Below are 15,082 nucleotides of genomic sequence, written 5' to 3' on the forward strand. Positions count from 1 at the left end.
TATAAGGCATTCAGCAAAGACCTTCATTCTGAGTTTACAAGTTAAACCCAGAGTAAAATCACTATTTTTATTTTTATCAGCCCTTGAAAGTTAGTTCCCAGTTTTTACTTTTTTGAATGGCTCAGGTGCCCCTATTGGTTTCCTTTAGTATGTTTATTATTTCCTGAGAGGCAGATCTATATGCCCTTTCTTATAATAGTATAACCAAGCAGGACTCTATGGGGTCTTCCTAGAACAGGCCTTTCCCCATATCCTCTGCTTTAGCTCCTCTCTGAGGTACCTAGATAACAGTATTTGGTGTACATTTACTGAGTTGTTTTGCAGGTGTGAAAACCCCCCACCAAATGGAAGATATTAACTACTTGATGACCATGAGCACATAGCCCCAGGCCTCCTGGAACCTAAAGACTGATAATGTTAACCCTTATGACACTGCCCTGTTACCTCACCATCAGCCAGTCAGAGAATTGTGCATGAGCTGATCACATACCCTGCGACCCACCCCGCACCTGGCTTTTAAAAATGCTTTGCCGAAACCCTTCCAGGAGCTTGGGGTTTTTTTAAAACATGAGCCACCCGTCTCCTTGCATGGCCCTGCGATAAACCTTTCTCTGCTCCAAACTCCAATGTTTCGGTTTGTTTGGCCTCACTGTGCGCCAGGCTTGGCCTCACTGTGCGTCGGACACATGAACTTGCACTAACAATTGTAGCGAGCCAGCCAGGAGTCCAGGCTGGCAGGGAGATCCTGGCCAGGGGCAGCCCCTTCCCTCAGCCCTCAGCAGCTGCCAGAGCCCATTTTTCTCCAGGGATCTCGGAAGGACTGTCCCCGACAGCTGCCAGCTGCCCACAGCACAAGGCTGTTTGGAGCCCAGAAACGTCTGGAGCTGCACTCCACATTTGATGTCACTGGGGGTGAGTCGCTCCAGCTTGAGTAGGCTGGGAGTTCTCTCCACTTTATTTGGGCTGCTCCCCTTGTGGGAAGTGAGCCACTGGGTCCACTCTCTGTCAAGAGCCAGGCCAGTCTGTTTGGAGGCCTCCGTCTGGGAGTGGAAGTGGAATTTTAGGCTACACCTCCTCTGATTTTCTGTCTGTGCAATCATAGCTTATTTTTTGTTCGTGTTTTTATGTGTATCATTTTGAGCTACTCATGGTCCATTCTCTTTTGGGAGGCAGGCCACTCTGGAGGCCTCCGTCTGGGAATGGAAGTAGAATTTCTGGGCTACATCTCATCTGATCCTTTGTTTGTGGGACCATGTTTGTTGTTTGTATGTGTGTTAGTACTTGCATTGGCCAGTTGAGACGTCTTTGGTGAATAATGGGGCTTGTGTCTGATGACACCAGGGTATCCTTCCCTATTGCATTGGTTTCGCCTGTGGGGGAATCTTGGTTGGGATTTTCCCTTTTGGACTAGCCTTGGTCATTCATTCAGCTTTATCTCTGATGGGGCATTGGTTGGGGTTCTCCCCTTTTGGACTGATGGGACATTGGTTGGGAATCTTCCTTTTAGGGGCTAGAGAACTGTGACCTTGAGAGACTGATTTCAATTGTTGTTTGCTTGATATTTGATAACATGGGCCATGAATAATTAAGTATGGTTGATCAGACCTCTGTTCCATCATATAGTCCCCTGGTGTATTTTTGCAAAATTAGGAGATCTTTAGCTATGCTCCCATAAATGAAAGAAAATGCCTGAATACTCCCTGAGATCTAGAGACCAAAGGCCCCTAATGGCTTGGCCATTACATCAAGGTGGGTCTTTTGCAATTACTTTTATCTTGGGGGGGTGGTTTCTGTGTATGTGAATGAGTGTCTCATACCTGAGTCTAAATCCCTTTCTCTCTTCCTGGTTTTGCTGAAAGTGGGGCATGCAAATGTGAGTGGATGATTACTGTTATTTGTTTGTTTAAACTGAAGTGGATATTTGGGAACTGGAAAAAAGAAAGTTCCCTGAAAATAACCCAAGATGGCTAGGTTTGTATAAGCAGTTAGAGGAGGAATTTGCATTTCTCTTCCTGTGCCTTTGAGATGTGAATGATCTACCTGGGCTCTCTGGAGCTTATCTAATCAATCTGTGTTGCTTGGAACTGAAGGGAAAAAAGAGAATGCAGGAATAACATTAAAAAAAAAAAAAAAAAACCTCAAAACTGCTGGGAATGCTCCCTCAGCCAAACTTTAATTCATAAGCTTCTTTAAGCGTTCATCAAGAAGAAATAGTAAAGCCTTAGTCACCTGAGCAAGCAACTTCAATGTATCCCAACTGTTCTTTGTAAGCTAGTAAGTTTACATTGTAATACCCAATTCGTAACTGAGTTTGTTTGTTTTTTTATTCAAACAGAAAGTCACAAACAAAAATTATAATCATCCTCATCAGTTCACTCAGTCCCATGTAATTAAGTTTTTTTTTCATCTTGATCTTTTGTTAGCACTTTTATGAGTTCATCAGTTTTCCATTAGAGTTCTGAAAATGCTTATTCATTCAGTTCAGCAGTATACACAGTTACCAGAAACCTGTACTTGTCAGAGTCTTTTCCATGAATTCCTTGAAGATGAAACCCTTTTATAGGAACATTTTTGCAAAAGCATCAGAGTACACCCAGAACTGTCTGTAAATGATAAAAGACTTAAAAATGACCATGGTTAAAGATTTGATGAAAGTTCATAATAATGCAATTGACAAGGAAATTTAGTTATTTCTGAGATATACATTTTAAAGTAATAACTAGAATTATGAATTATTATACCAGAACATATAAGATTTTTAGAAATTTCATGTAATGTCTGAAACATTTATATTAACATATTTCCATACAAATAACCCAATGAAAGTTTAGTATTAGTTGTTTTGTTTGTTGTTTTATACTGCAGGTTCTTATTAGGCATCAATTTTATACACATCAGTGTATACATGTCAATCCCAATCGCCCAATTCAGCACACCACCATCCCCACCCCACCACAGTTATCCCCCCTTGGTGTCCATACGTTTGTTCTCTACATCTGTGTCTCAATTTCTGCCCTGCAAACCGGTTCACCTGTACAATTTCTCTAGGTTCCACATACGTGCGTTAATATACGATATTTGTTTTTCTCTTTCTGACTTACTTCACTCTGTATGACAGTCTCTAGATCCATCCACATCTCAACAAATGACTCAATTTCATTCCTTTTTATGGATGAGTAATATTCCATTGTATATATGTACCACATCTTCTTTATCCATTCGTCTGTTGATGGGCATTTAGGTTGCTTCCAGGACCTAGATATTGGAAATAGTGCTGCAATGAACATTGGGGTGCATGTGTCTTTTTTTTTTTTTTTTTTTTTTTAATTTATTTATGACTGTGTTGAGTCTTCGTTTCTGTGCGAGGGCTTTCTCTAGTTGCGGCAAGTGGGGACCACTCTTCATCGCGGTGCGCGGGCCTCTCACCATCGCGGCCTCTCTTGTTGCGGAGCACAGGCTCCAGACGCGCAGGCTCAGTAATTGTGGCTCACGGGCCCAGTTGCTCCGTGGCATGTTGGATCTTCCCAGACCGGGACTCGAACCCGTGTCCCCTGCATTGGCAGGCAGATTCTCAACCACTGCGCCACCAGGGAAGCCCGCATGTGTCTTTTTGAATTATGGTTTTCTCTGGGTATATGCCCAGTAGTGGGATTGCTGGATCATATGGTAATTCTATTTTTAGTTTTTTAAGGAACCTCCATACTGTTCTCCATAGTGGCTGTATCAATTTACGTTCCCACCAACAGTGCAGGAGGGTTCCCTTTTCTCCACACCCTCTCCAGCATTTGTTGTTTGTAGATTTTCTGATGATGCCCATTCTAACTGGTGTGCGGTGATACCTCATTGTAGTTTTGATTTGCATTTCTCTAATAATTAGTGATGTTGAGCAGCTTTTCATTTGCTTCTTGGCCATCGGTATGTCTTCTTTGGAGAAATGTCTATTTAGGTCTTCTGCCCATTTTTGGATTGGGTTGTTTGTTTCTTTAATATTGAGCTGCATGAGCTGTTTATATATTTTGGAAATTAATCCTTTGTCCATTGATTCGTTTGCAAATATTTTCTCCCATTCTGAGGGTTGTCTTTTTGTCTTGTTTATGGTTTCCTTTGCTGTGCAAAAGCTTTGAAGTTTCATTAGGTCCCATTTGTTTATTTTTGTTTTTATTTCCATTACTCTAGGAGGTGGATCAAAAAAGATCTTGCTGTGATTTATGTCAAAGAGTGTTCTTCCTATGTTTTCCTCTAAGACTTTTATAGTGTCCAGTCTTACATTTAGGTCTCTAATCCATTTTGAGTTTATTTTTGTGTATGGTGTTAGGGAGTGTTCTAATTTCATTCTTTTACATGTAGCTGTCCAGTTTTCCCAGCACCACTTATTGAAGAGACTGTCTTTTCTCCATTGTATATCCTTGCCTCCTTTGTCATAGATTAGTTGACCATAGGTGCGTGGGTTTATCTCTGAGCTTTCTGTCTTGTTCCATTGATCTATGTTTCTGTTTTTGTGCCAGTACCATATTGTCTTGATTACTGTAGCTTTGTAGTAGAGTCTGAAGTCAGGGAGTCTGATTCCTCCAGCTCCATTTTTTTCCCTCAAGACTGCTTTGGCTATTCGGGGTCTTTTGTGCCTCCATACAAATTTTAAGATGATTTGTTCTAGTTCCGTAAAAAATGCCATTGGTAATTTGATAGGGATTGCATTCAATCTGCAGATTGCTTTGGGTAGTACAGTCATTTTCACAATATTGATTCTTCCAATCCAAGAACATGGTATATGTCTCCATCTGTTGGTATCATCTTTAATTTCTTTCATCAGTGTCTTATAGTTTTCTGCATACAGGTCTTTTGTCTCCCTAGGTAGGTTTATTCCTAGGTATTTTATTCTTTTTGTTGCAGTGGTAAATGGGAGTGTTTCCATAATTTCTCTTTCAGATTTTTCATCATTAGTGTATAGGAATGCGAGAGATTTCTGTGCATTAATTTTGTATCCTGCAACTTTACTATATTCATTAATTAGCTCTAGCAGTTTTCTGGTGGCAGTTTTAGGATTCTCTATGTATAGTATCATGTCATCCACAAACAGTGACAGTTTTACTTCTTCTTTTCCAATTTGTATTCCTTTTATTTCTTTTTCTTCTCTGATTGCCGTGGCTAGGACTTCCAGAACTATGTTGAATAATAGTGGTGAGAGTGGACATCCTTGTCTCGTTCCTGACCTTAGAGGAAATGCTTTCAGGTTTTCACCATTGAGAATGATGTTTGCTGTGGGTTTGTCATATATGGCCTTTATTATGTTGAGGTAGGTTCCCTCTATGCCCACTTTCTGGAGAGTTTTTATCATAAATGGGTGTTGAATTTTGTCAAAAGCTTTTTCTGCATCTATTGAGATGATCGTATGGTTTTTATTCTTCAGTTTGTTAATATGGTGTATCACATTGATTTATTTGCGTATATTGAAGAATCCTTGCATCCCTGGGATAAATCCCACTTGGTCGTGGTGTATGATCCTTTTAATGTGTTGTTGGATTCTGTTTGCTAGTATTTTGTTGAGGATTTTTGCATCTATATTCATCAGTGATATTGGTCTGTAATTTTCTTTTTTTGTAGTATCTTTGTCTGGTTTTGGTATCAGGGAGATGGTGGCCTCATAGAATGAGTTTGGGAGTGTTCCTTCCTCTGCAATTTTTTGGAAGAGTTTGAGAAGGATGGGTGTTAGCTCTTCTCTAAATGTTTCTTAGAATTCATCTGTGAAGCCATCTGGTCCTGGACTTTTATTTGTTGGAAGATTTTTAATCACAGTTTCAACTTCATTACTTGTGATTGGTCTGTTCATATTTTCTATTTCTTCCTGGTTCAGTCCTGGAGGGTTATACGTTTCTAAGAATTTGTCCATTTCTTCCAGGTTGTCCATTTTATTGGCATAGCGTTGCTTGTAGTAGTCTCTTAGGATGCTTTGTATTTCTGCGGTGTCTGTTGTAACTTCTCCTTTTTCATTTCTAATTTTATTGATTTGAGTCCTCTCCCTCTTTTTCTTGATGAGTCTGGCTAATGGTTTATCAATTTTGTTTATCTTCTCAAAGAACCAGCTTTTAGTTTTATTGATCTTTGCTACTGTTTTCTTTGTTTCTATTTCATTTATTTCTGCTCTGATCTTTATGATTTCTTTCCTTCTGCTAACTTTGGGTTTTGTTTTCCTCTTCTTTCTCTAGTTCCTTTAGGTGTAAGGTTAGACTGTTTACTTGAGATTTTTCTTGTTTCTTGAGGTAGGCTTGTATAGCTATAAACTTCCCTCTTAGAACTGCTTTTGCTGCATCCCATAGGTTTTGGATAGTTGTGTTTTCATTGTCATTTGTCTCTAGGTATTTTTTGATTTCCTCTTTGATTTCTTCAGTGATCTCTTGGTTATTTAGTAACATATTGTTTAGCCTCCATGTGTTTGTGTTTTTTACGTTTTTTTCCCTGTAATTCATTTCTAATCTCATAGCGTTGTGGTCAGAAAAGATGCTTGATATGATTTCAGTTTTCCTAAGTTTACTGAGACTTGATCTGTGACCCAAGATGTGATCTATCCTGGAGAATGTTCCATGCGCACTTGAGAAGAACGTGTAATCTGCTGTTTTGGGATGGAATGTCCTATAAATATCAATTAAATCTATCTGGTCTATTGTGTCATTTAAAGCTTCTGTTTCCTTATTTATTTTCATTTTGGATGATCTGTCCATTGGTGTAAGTGAGGTGTTAAAGTCCCCCGCTATTACTGTGTTATTGTCGATTTCCTCTTTTAGAGCTGTTAGCAGTTGCCTTATGTATTGGGGTGCTCCTATGTTGGGTGCATATATATTTATAATTGTTATATCTTCTTCTTGGATTGATCCCTTGATCATTATGTAGTGTCCTTCCTTGTCTCTTGTAACATTCTTTATTTTAAAGTCTATTTTATCTGGTATGAGTATAGCTACTCCAGCTTTCTTTTGATGTCCATTGGCATGGAATATCTTTTTCCATCCCCTCACTTTCAGTCTGTATGTGTCCCTAGGTCTGAAGTGGGTCTCTTGTAGACAGCATATATACGGGTCTTCTTTTTGTATCCATTCAGCAAGCCTGTGTCTTTTGGTTGGAGCATTTAATCCATTCACGTTTAAGGTAATTATCGACATATACGTTCCTATGACCATCTTCTTAATTCTTTTGGGTTTGTTTTTGTAGGTCCTTTTCTTCTCTTGTGTTTCCCACTTAGAGAAGTTCCTTTAGCATTTGTTGTAGAGCTGGTTTGGTGGTGCTGAATTCTCTTAGCTGTTGCTTGTCTATAAAGCTTTTGATTTCTCCATCGAATCTGAATGAGATCCTTGCCGGGTAGAGTAATCTTGGTTGTAGGTTCTTCCCTTTCATCACTTTAAGTATATCCTGCCACTCCCCTCTGGCTTGTAGAGTTTCTGCTGAGAAATCAGCTGTTAACCTTATAGGAGTTCCCTTGTATGTTATTTGTCGTTTTTCCCTTGCTGCTTTCAATATTTTTTCTTTGTCTTTAATTTTTGCCACTTTGATTACTATGTGTCTCGGCGTGCTTCTCCTTGGGTTTATCCTGTATGGGACTCCCTGTGCTTCCTGGACTTGGGTGGCTATTTCCTTTCCCATGTTAGGGAAGTTTTTGACTATAATCTCTTCAAATATTTTCTCTGGTCCTTTCTCTCTCTCTTCTCCTTCTGGGACCCCTATAATGCGAATGTTGTTGCGTTTAATGTTGTCCCAGAGGTCTCTTAGGCTGTCTTCATTTCTTTTCATTCTTTTTTCTTTATTCTGTTCCGCAGCACTGAATTCCACCATTCTGTCTTCCGGGTCACTTATCCGTTCTTCTGCCTCAGTTATTCTGCTATTGATTCCTTCTAGTGTAGTTTTCATTTCAGTTATTGTATTGTTCATCTCTGTTTGTTTGTTCTTTAATTCTTCTAGGTGTTTGTTCTTTAATTCTTCTAGGTCTTTTTAAACATTTCTTGCATCTTCTCGATCTTTGCCTCCATTCTTTTTCCAAGGTCCTGAATCATCTTCACTATCATTATTCTGAATTCTTTTTCTGGAAGGTTGCCTATCTCCACTTCATTTAGTTGTTTTTCTGGGGTTTTATCTTGTTCCTTCATCTGGTACATAGCCCTCTGCCTTTTCATCTTGTCTATCTTTCTGTGAATGTGGTTTTTGTTCCACAGGCTGCAGGATTGTAGTTCTTCTTGCTTCTGCATAACTGAGTTTTTTTAAGTGATGCTGTGAGATCTCTAGTATTGTTTGTTTATATGTTTTTGTACACACTATACATATGAGATATCTCTACCTCTGGAAAGTATTGTCAAAATTGAATTTATAAAGTGCTCTATTTAATTGACTTAAGAGTAAGTGCTTACAAATTAAATATAAAAGGAGCTAGACAAAATGAGTTTCAAGTTCACATGAACAGGGAAATACTCTATTAATATCTGGTATTAAGGTTAGTTTAAGTTTGTTGATCTAATTGATATGGACATGTCTTTAGAGTCATCAATATTAAGTATAATACTTTTACTGCACCTAGGTTTAATAGAAATTAAATAAAATCTTGTTATATCTGTTGGAAATTTGTCAGCAAGAAAAATAACTTGGTATGATGGAATTTTTGAGTGAATTATATGCAACTGAGATAAGAGCTTTTAGGTAAACTCTATAAGAATAATTATATTCTGAAAATTATCTAAAATAGTCTCTCCAGATTTTGGTAACAATTACTTGCCTCTTGGTTTTCACTAGAAATTAAGGTTTTTAAGAGTTGAGGATTCTAATTTAAACATGTAATTAAAACTACTAAAAACAATAAAGGAAATGTTTCACCATACAGTAGGAAAGTGGGATATGTGTTTTGAGTAAAAAAGGAGTTTCATGCATGGGCGGGCTGTGATTAGATTAAACTTAATTGGGTAAATGGATTTTGCTATTAAAAATTGGGAATTCCCTGGCAGTCCAGTGGTTAGGCACCTTCACTGCCGGGCCCAGGTTTGATCTCTGGGGAACTGAAATCCCACAAGCCTCGTAATGCGGCAAAAAAAAAGAAAACAAAAATAACTGAGGAGCTCCCATGGGGTCCACACCGTCCACACCATCGCTGCCTCCCGCCTCCCATGCCAGGTCCAGAAAGGGGCACAAGGTAGGGGGGGTATCTGGAGAGGGCCTGCAGATGCCCCTGGGCCAAGCGGCCCCAGACCCCCAGGGAACATGGGTGTGCTCCAGGCCAGACTGTGCCCAGGCCTCACCCAGGACATGGTCCAGCTTCTGCGGAGCTGTGGGATGAAGACAGTGATGGATCTGGTTTCTGCAGACCTGGAGGAGGTAGCCCAGAAATGTGGCTTGTCTTATAAGGCCCAGTCACCCTGAGGCCGGTGCTGCTGGCTCAGTTCTCAGCTTTCCCCTTCAGTGGCACTGACCTGTACGAGGAACTGAAGACCTCCACTGCCATCCTGTCCACTGGCATTGGAAGCCTGGACAACTGCTCGATGCTGGTCTCTATACTGGAGAAGTGACTGGAATTGTAGGAGGCCCAGGTAGCGGCAAAACCCAGGTATGTCTTTCTGTGGCTGCATATGTGGCCCATGGCCTGCAGCACAACGTCCTATACATCGATTCCAATGAGGCCTCACAGCCTCCTGCATCCTCCAGCTGCTTTAGGCTAGGACTCCAGATGAGGAGGAGCAGGCAGGAGCTCTCCAGAGGATCCAGGTGGTGCATGCGTTTGACACCTTCCAGATGCTGGATGTGCTATAGGACTTACGAGGCGCTGGGGCCCAGCAGGTGAGCAGTTCTTCAGGGACTCTGAAGGTGGTGGTTGCGGACTCAGTCACTGCGGTGGTCGCCCCACTTCTGGGAGGTCAGCAGAGGAAGGCTTGGCCTTGACGATGCAGCTGGCCCCAAGAGCTGAAGACCATGGCCCGGGACCTCAGTGTGACAGTGGTGGTGACCAACCACATGACCCGATATAGGGACAGCAGGAAGCTCAAACCTGCCCTCGGTTGCTCCTGCAGCTTTGTGCCCAGCACCTGGCTTCTCCTGGACATCAGTCAAGGTGCAGGGGCATCAGGCAGACGGCACCTGGCATGTCTGACCAAATCTCCTCGTCTGCCAACAGGTTTCCAGGAGATGGTGGACATAGGGTCCTGGGGGAACCCAGAGCAGAGCCCAGCGTACAGGGAGACCACATATGACTGTGATGTTGATTGGGAAAGAGAGAGGCATCAAGGTCCCCAGCTCTCCTGCACGGTAATGTCTACTGTTCACTGCCGGCAGCCCTTGGGGCTGCAGAGAAGCTCTCGGGCTGGGCAGCCATCTCAGCCCTCAGCTCCTCTCTTGGAAACTGGCAAGAGAGTATAATATTGTGGAAGGACCCAGAAATTCATGCTGGTTCCAGGTTTTCTTCCCTTGTTTCCACCACGTGCGTTTCCAGCAGGAGCCGAGTTCACTCTGGCTTGGGCATCTCTGAAGAGGCACGCTAGTGACTGGACTGATCACCCTGTGTGTCACCATTCTAACACAGTGACTGAGCCTGAGGCCTCTAGCTTATCTTTCCTTCCCTTCTTCTTCATTTTTTTTTTGGCCTCTGTTTTTCCATCTGTAAGATGGGGCTGCCCTTTCCCTTAGCTGTGTCTTTGCATTACTGGGTGGAAGTAATCTTGCAAATGCAAACCTCTTCTTTATCTAGGTCCTGTTCTTAAAAACATAAAGGAAATTAAAAAAAAAAAAAAAGTAAACTGGTGCAGGACTAGATTTGTTTCCTCTCTGCTAAGAGAACAAGTTTACTTAGAGTGCTGTTTTTGATAACAGATTGTGTGAACTTCCTTGCCTTTAAGTGATCTGTATTTGTTTGTAAGTATTCACAGTGACCTATGGCTCTGTCTGACCAAATGTTTTTAAAACGTTTTGATATTTTTTGATGAACTTCCTATGAAATTCTAATTAAAGTTCTTTTGACTTCAGCTAACTTTAGGATGCTTCAGAGGGCCCCTGAGGCACCTCAGGAAAAAAAATACATATATATATATATAAAACTAAGTAGGATTGGTTGGTTTGTTAAATTACATGGAAAGCATTGTCAAGTGAGTGATAAGCCTCCTCAGATTATACGGTATGTATAAATGTTATTAATATAGGCATTCTAGCAATTATATAAAGTTTCTGAAATTTGGATATGTCCTGGTATAATGTTATAATTTTAGTTGTTTTCTTAAAATGTTGTATGTCACAACAACTTGGATAAGCTTCTTTGTCAAAAAGCATTGTGATCAGATCTTTAACCTTGCCTTTTTAAGACTTTAACATTCAGAGACAGCTAAGCTGATGCTTTGCAGAACTGCTGCATCTTCAAGAAGAGTCATAGAAAGGACATTTTGACAAGGGCAGGTTTCTGATAACTTTTAAATCATACTGCTAAACTAGGTAAGCTATTTTAAAGGTCTAATGGAAACTCTGATTTCATAAAACTGTTAGTAAAAAGGATTAATTTTATAGGACTGAGTAAACGGATGAATATGGTTATAAGTTTTTGGTTTTGCCTGAAATATTACTGGCTTTTAATCTGTGTTTTCACAGATGTAAGGAAACCTTTCCCCTTAAATATAGTTATGACACAGTCGGAAAATTAAAATTAATTGATAGGTATGGGAACTGTTACCAAAAGCCTAAGTCCAATTACAAATTACATAGCAACAGGGCTAAGGGGTTTCATCAGGTTAAAATAATTGTAGATAAAGAAGGAAAGAGAATTGTGCTATTTACTAAAGATTCTAAGGAATATTCCCTGCCCAAGGCTGATCAATTCCGTTCCACAATCACCCCCTCATTGCCCCTGTTCAGCAGGAAATAGCCAGAGCGGTCCTCACCCCTTTCCCACAAGATTGTGGAATGGACATTGTCAGTGGGGAATTGTAATAGGGAATAACAAATCTGACTCTATATTAGATCCGTTTCTTTAACTTTTGTATTCTATTGCTTTTGCTACAAGTTAATCACTAAAGAGATGTTGCCTATAGCTTAAAGTATACATAGTGGCCCATCTCAGGGAACCCTGCCCCCATGCTTGAATGTTAAACTGCAGTACCTTTGTTCAGCTCACAGGGAACATCCTGACCCAGGCCATCTCTGAATGGCTGCAGGAAAGAAGAAATTAACACATCCCCTCCTGGGTCTGGCTGAAACCAGGAGACATTTGCAACAACTTATGACCTATATTGCCTGTTTTGCAAAATTGTTGTTTCTTGCATTAACAAATGTGTGACTGAGCCTCTGATAAAATGATAATATATAGTTCCATATGAGATGAATGATCGTAATAGTGTTACTCTAGATATGGGAAGAAGCAACAATAGGGAATATTTTCCTGGACCACAAGAGGCTAGTAAGATAGGTGGTCCAAAGACTTTTGGCTACTGTTAATAAGGCCTAGTCCAGTAATAGCACATTGAGTGGCCTATCAATGAAATCTTCGCCAGACCTGGAAATGAGCATTCCTAGCACCATGGGATGAAATGATCATGAAATGCCCCTAAAACCATGGTCAAATTTATGACCATGAAGGGGCTCTGTCAACTCAAAACTGGCACTTGCCATCTACCTCTAAAAGGATTAAATAATGAGCCGCTGCAGCTGCTGACCTTCAACACCCCCTGAAAGGAGTTCAGGGTGGAGAGCAGGAATGAGGCACTCTGGGCTCTGGGGAAAACTGGCAGAACAGGCCTTCAGATAGTTAGATAGTTTCAGAAGATTTTATGAGCTCACATTCTTGCATCTTCTCATATCTAGAAAAGCACTAAAATCATTAATGGTGACATCTGCTTTGGCCATTGAGGAGAGACATGCATTTGGAAGTACAAATGGAGTAGCTGTGTCAGACTCAGATGCCATCAGCCATTCTCAAAGCAGTGTCTGCTGGTGAAGCCGAGCAGGACCCTGTGGGTACCTCTGTCAAGTTTATGATTAACCTCCTTATCTGAACCTTTATTCTTTTTCTTGTTCAAAACTTGTTCTTCTCAAGAATGAGGAGTATCAAAGAAAAGGGGGCAAGATGGACAACGGGAAGGGAGTGAGGCTGAGTAGACAAAATAATAGATGTCCACTACAATATTCTACTCCATTGTCATATCACTGAAGGGGAGGAGGGAGAGGGGAGCTTTCTTTAATTGCACTTTTCTTGTGTATCAGGCATGGTGCTAAGCATTTTTCATTTTTCATACATAATTTCCTTTAATTACCACAACAGCTCTATGAGGCAGGTATTACTTTTAGGTTCTGGAGTTGAGATTCAGAGAGGTTTAGCAACTTGTCCAAATTTGCACAGCTAGTAAGATGCAGAACAAAACCCAGAGCATTTTGATTCCAAAGCCCAACATAGTGACTACCATCCTATATTTCCTCCCATTTGTCTGATGATGTGTGTTGGTTTCTGCTTCAGAAAAAATAATCCCCAGAGTTCTGGTCAAGATTACCTGCAATCTATTTATACTCAAATTATGAATATAAAAATTCTCTTTGAATCAAGGACAAGTAAGCTATGATCCATTCTTTCTTTCGTATAAGGACTGGATTCTGTTCAGTTTTGTTTTCTTTTTAACATCTCATCTAGTGCCTTGGACATAGTAGGTGCCAAGTAAAAATGATTTTGTAGGGTATAGTGAAAGGCTTTCTAACTACAACTCAAAATGCTGATGCAGTAAGAGAAAAGGGGACTTCCCTGGTGGCGCAGTGGTTAAGAATCTGTCTGCCAATGCAGGGGACACGGGTTCGAGCCCTGGTCCAGGAAGATCCCACATGCTGCGGAGCAACTAAGCCCGTGCACCACAACAAGAGAAGCCACGACAATGAAAAGCCTGCGCACCCCAACGAAGAGTAGCCCCTGCTCACCACAACTAGAGAAAGCCCACACGCAGCAACAAAGACCCAATGCAACCAAAAATAAATAAATAAATAAACATTTAAAAAAAATTTTTTTTTAAATAAGAGATGGATAAATTTGATGACATAAAAATAAATTTTTTTTTTGCTTGGCATAAAACAACATAAGTAAAGTCAAAGGATAAATGGCAAGCTGGGAAAAACTATTTGTAATATATTTCACAGATAAGGAGCTAAAATTCGTAATATGCAAAGAACTTTTATAATTGAGTTTAGAAAAACCAATAATCCTATGGGAAAAGTATGTGCAGAAGACATGGACAATTTACAAAAAGAGATGTAAAAATGGCTCTTGAACTTATGACAAGATGCTCAGCTTCACTCATAATAACAGAAATGCAAATGAAAAGTACCCTGAGACACCACTCTCACCCATCAGAGTGGCAGCAATTCAAAACACCGACACCACAATCTGTTAGTCAATTGTGAGCACTCTCGTTGATGGAGGGAATGCAAAACTGTATAATCTCTATGGAGGGAAATTTGGCAATATCTAACAAAACTGTGTAAGTGCTTACCCTTTGACCCACCAATGCCACGTGTCAGAATTTACCCTGAAATACACCTCTAACAATATGAAAACACATGTGCAAAAGGTTACTCATTGCAGCATTATTTGTCCAAGCATAGGAGACTGGTCGAATAAACTATGGGGTATCCAAACAAAGGAATGCTATGCAGATAAGTTTATATCACCAATAAAGGACAGACGGACATCGTATGCCTCCAGATGGGCTACCCTGAGAAGGACACAACATCACCTATTGAATATTCTGGCCAAAAATGCATAACATTTTCAGATGTGCATACCTATGAGTACGGGACCCTCCCTTCCCTTGTGGATCCCAAAGCAGTTCCTGGAGGGCTTGGGGAGGGGCATCTTGTTTGTATTCATGTGTGAAAGAGAACTGATTTCTTCTGCAGTCTTCTGCATCTCAGTAAAAGGCAATTCCAAGCTTCCAGTTGTTCAGACCAAAAGCTTTTACTCCTCAAGTTTCAATACCCCCTTCTTGATAAACCATAAGAAAAACATGAAATTGGAGTTAATCTTTTTGCAGCAACATTTGACTCAGAGGCCCTCTGCTCAGACCTCAGGTTTGGAGGAAAGAGGAAGATGATCTGAGGATAAGCA

General features: G+C 40.6%; 1 pseudogene; it reads left to right on the forward strand.

Annotated features, from left to right (window-relative positions):
- Positions 1 to 9,228: 9,228 nt before the first annotated feature.
- Positions 9,229 to 10,211, forward strand: LOC137757161 (DNA repair protein RAD51 homolog 4 pseudogene; annotated as a pseudogene).
- Positions 10,212 to 15,082: the final 4,871 nt, after the last annotated feature.

The sequence above is a fragment of the Eschrichtius robustus genome, chromosome X (assembly GCF_028021215.1).
Source record: "Eschrichtius robustus isolate mEscRob2 chromosome X, mEscRob2.pri, whole genome shotgun sequence".
Lineage (NCBI taxonomy): Eukaryota > Metazoa > Chordata > Mammalia > Artiodactyla > Eschrichtiidae > Eschrichtius > Eschrichtius robustus.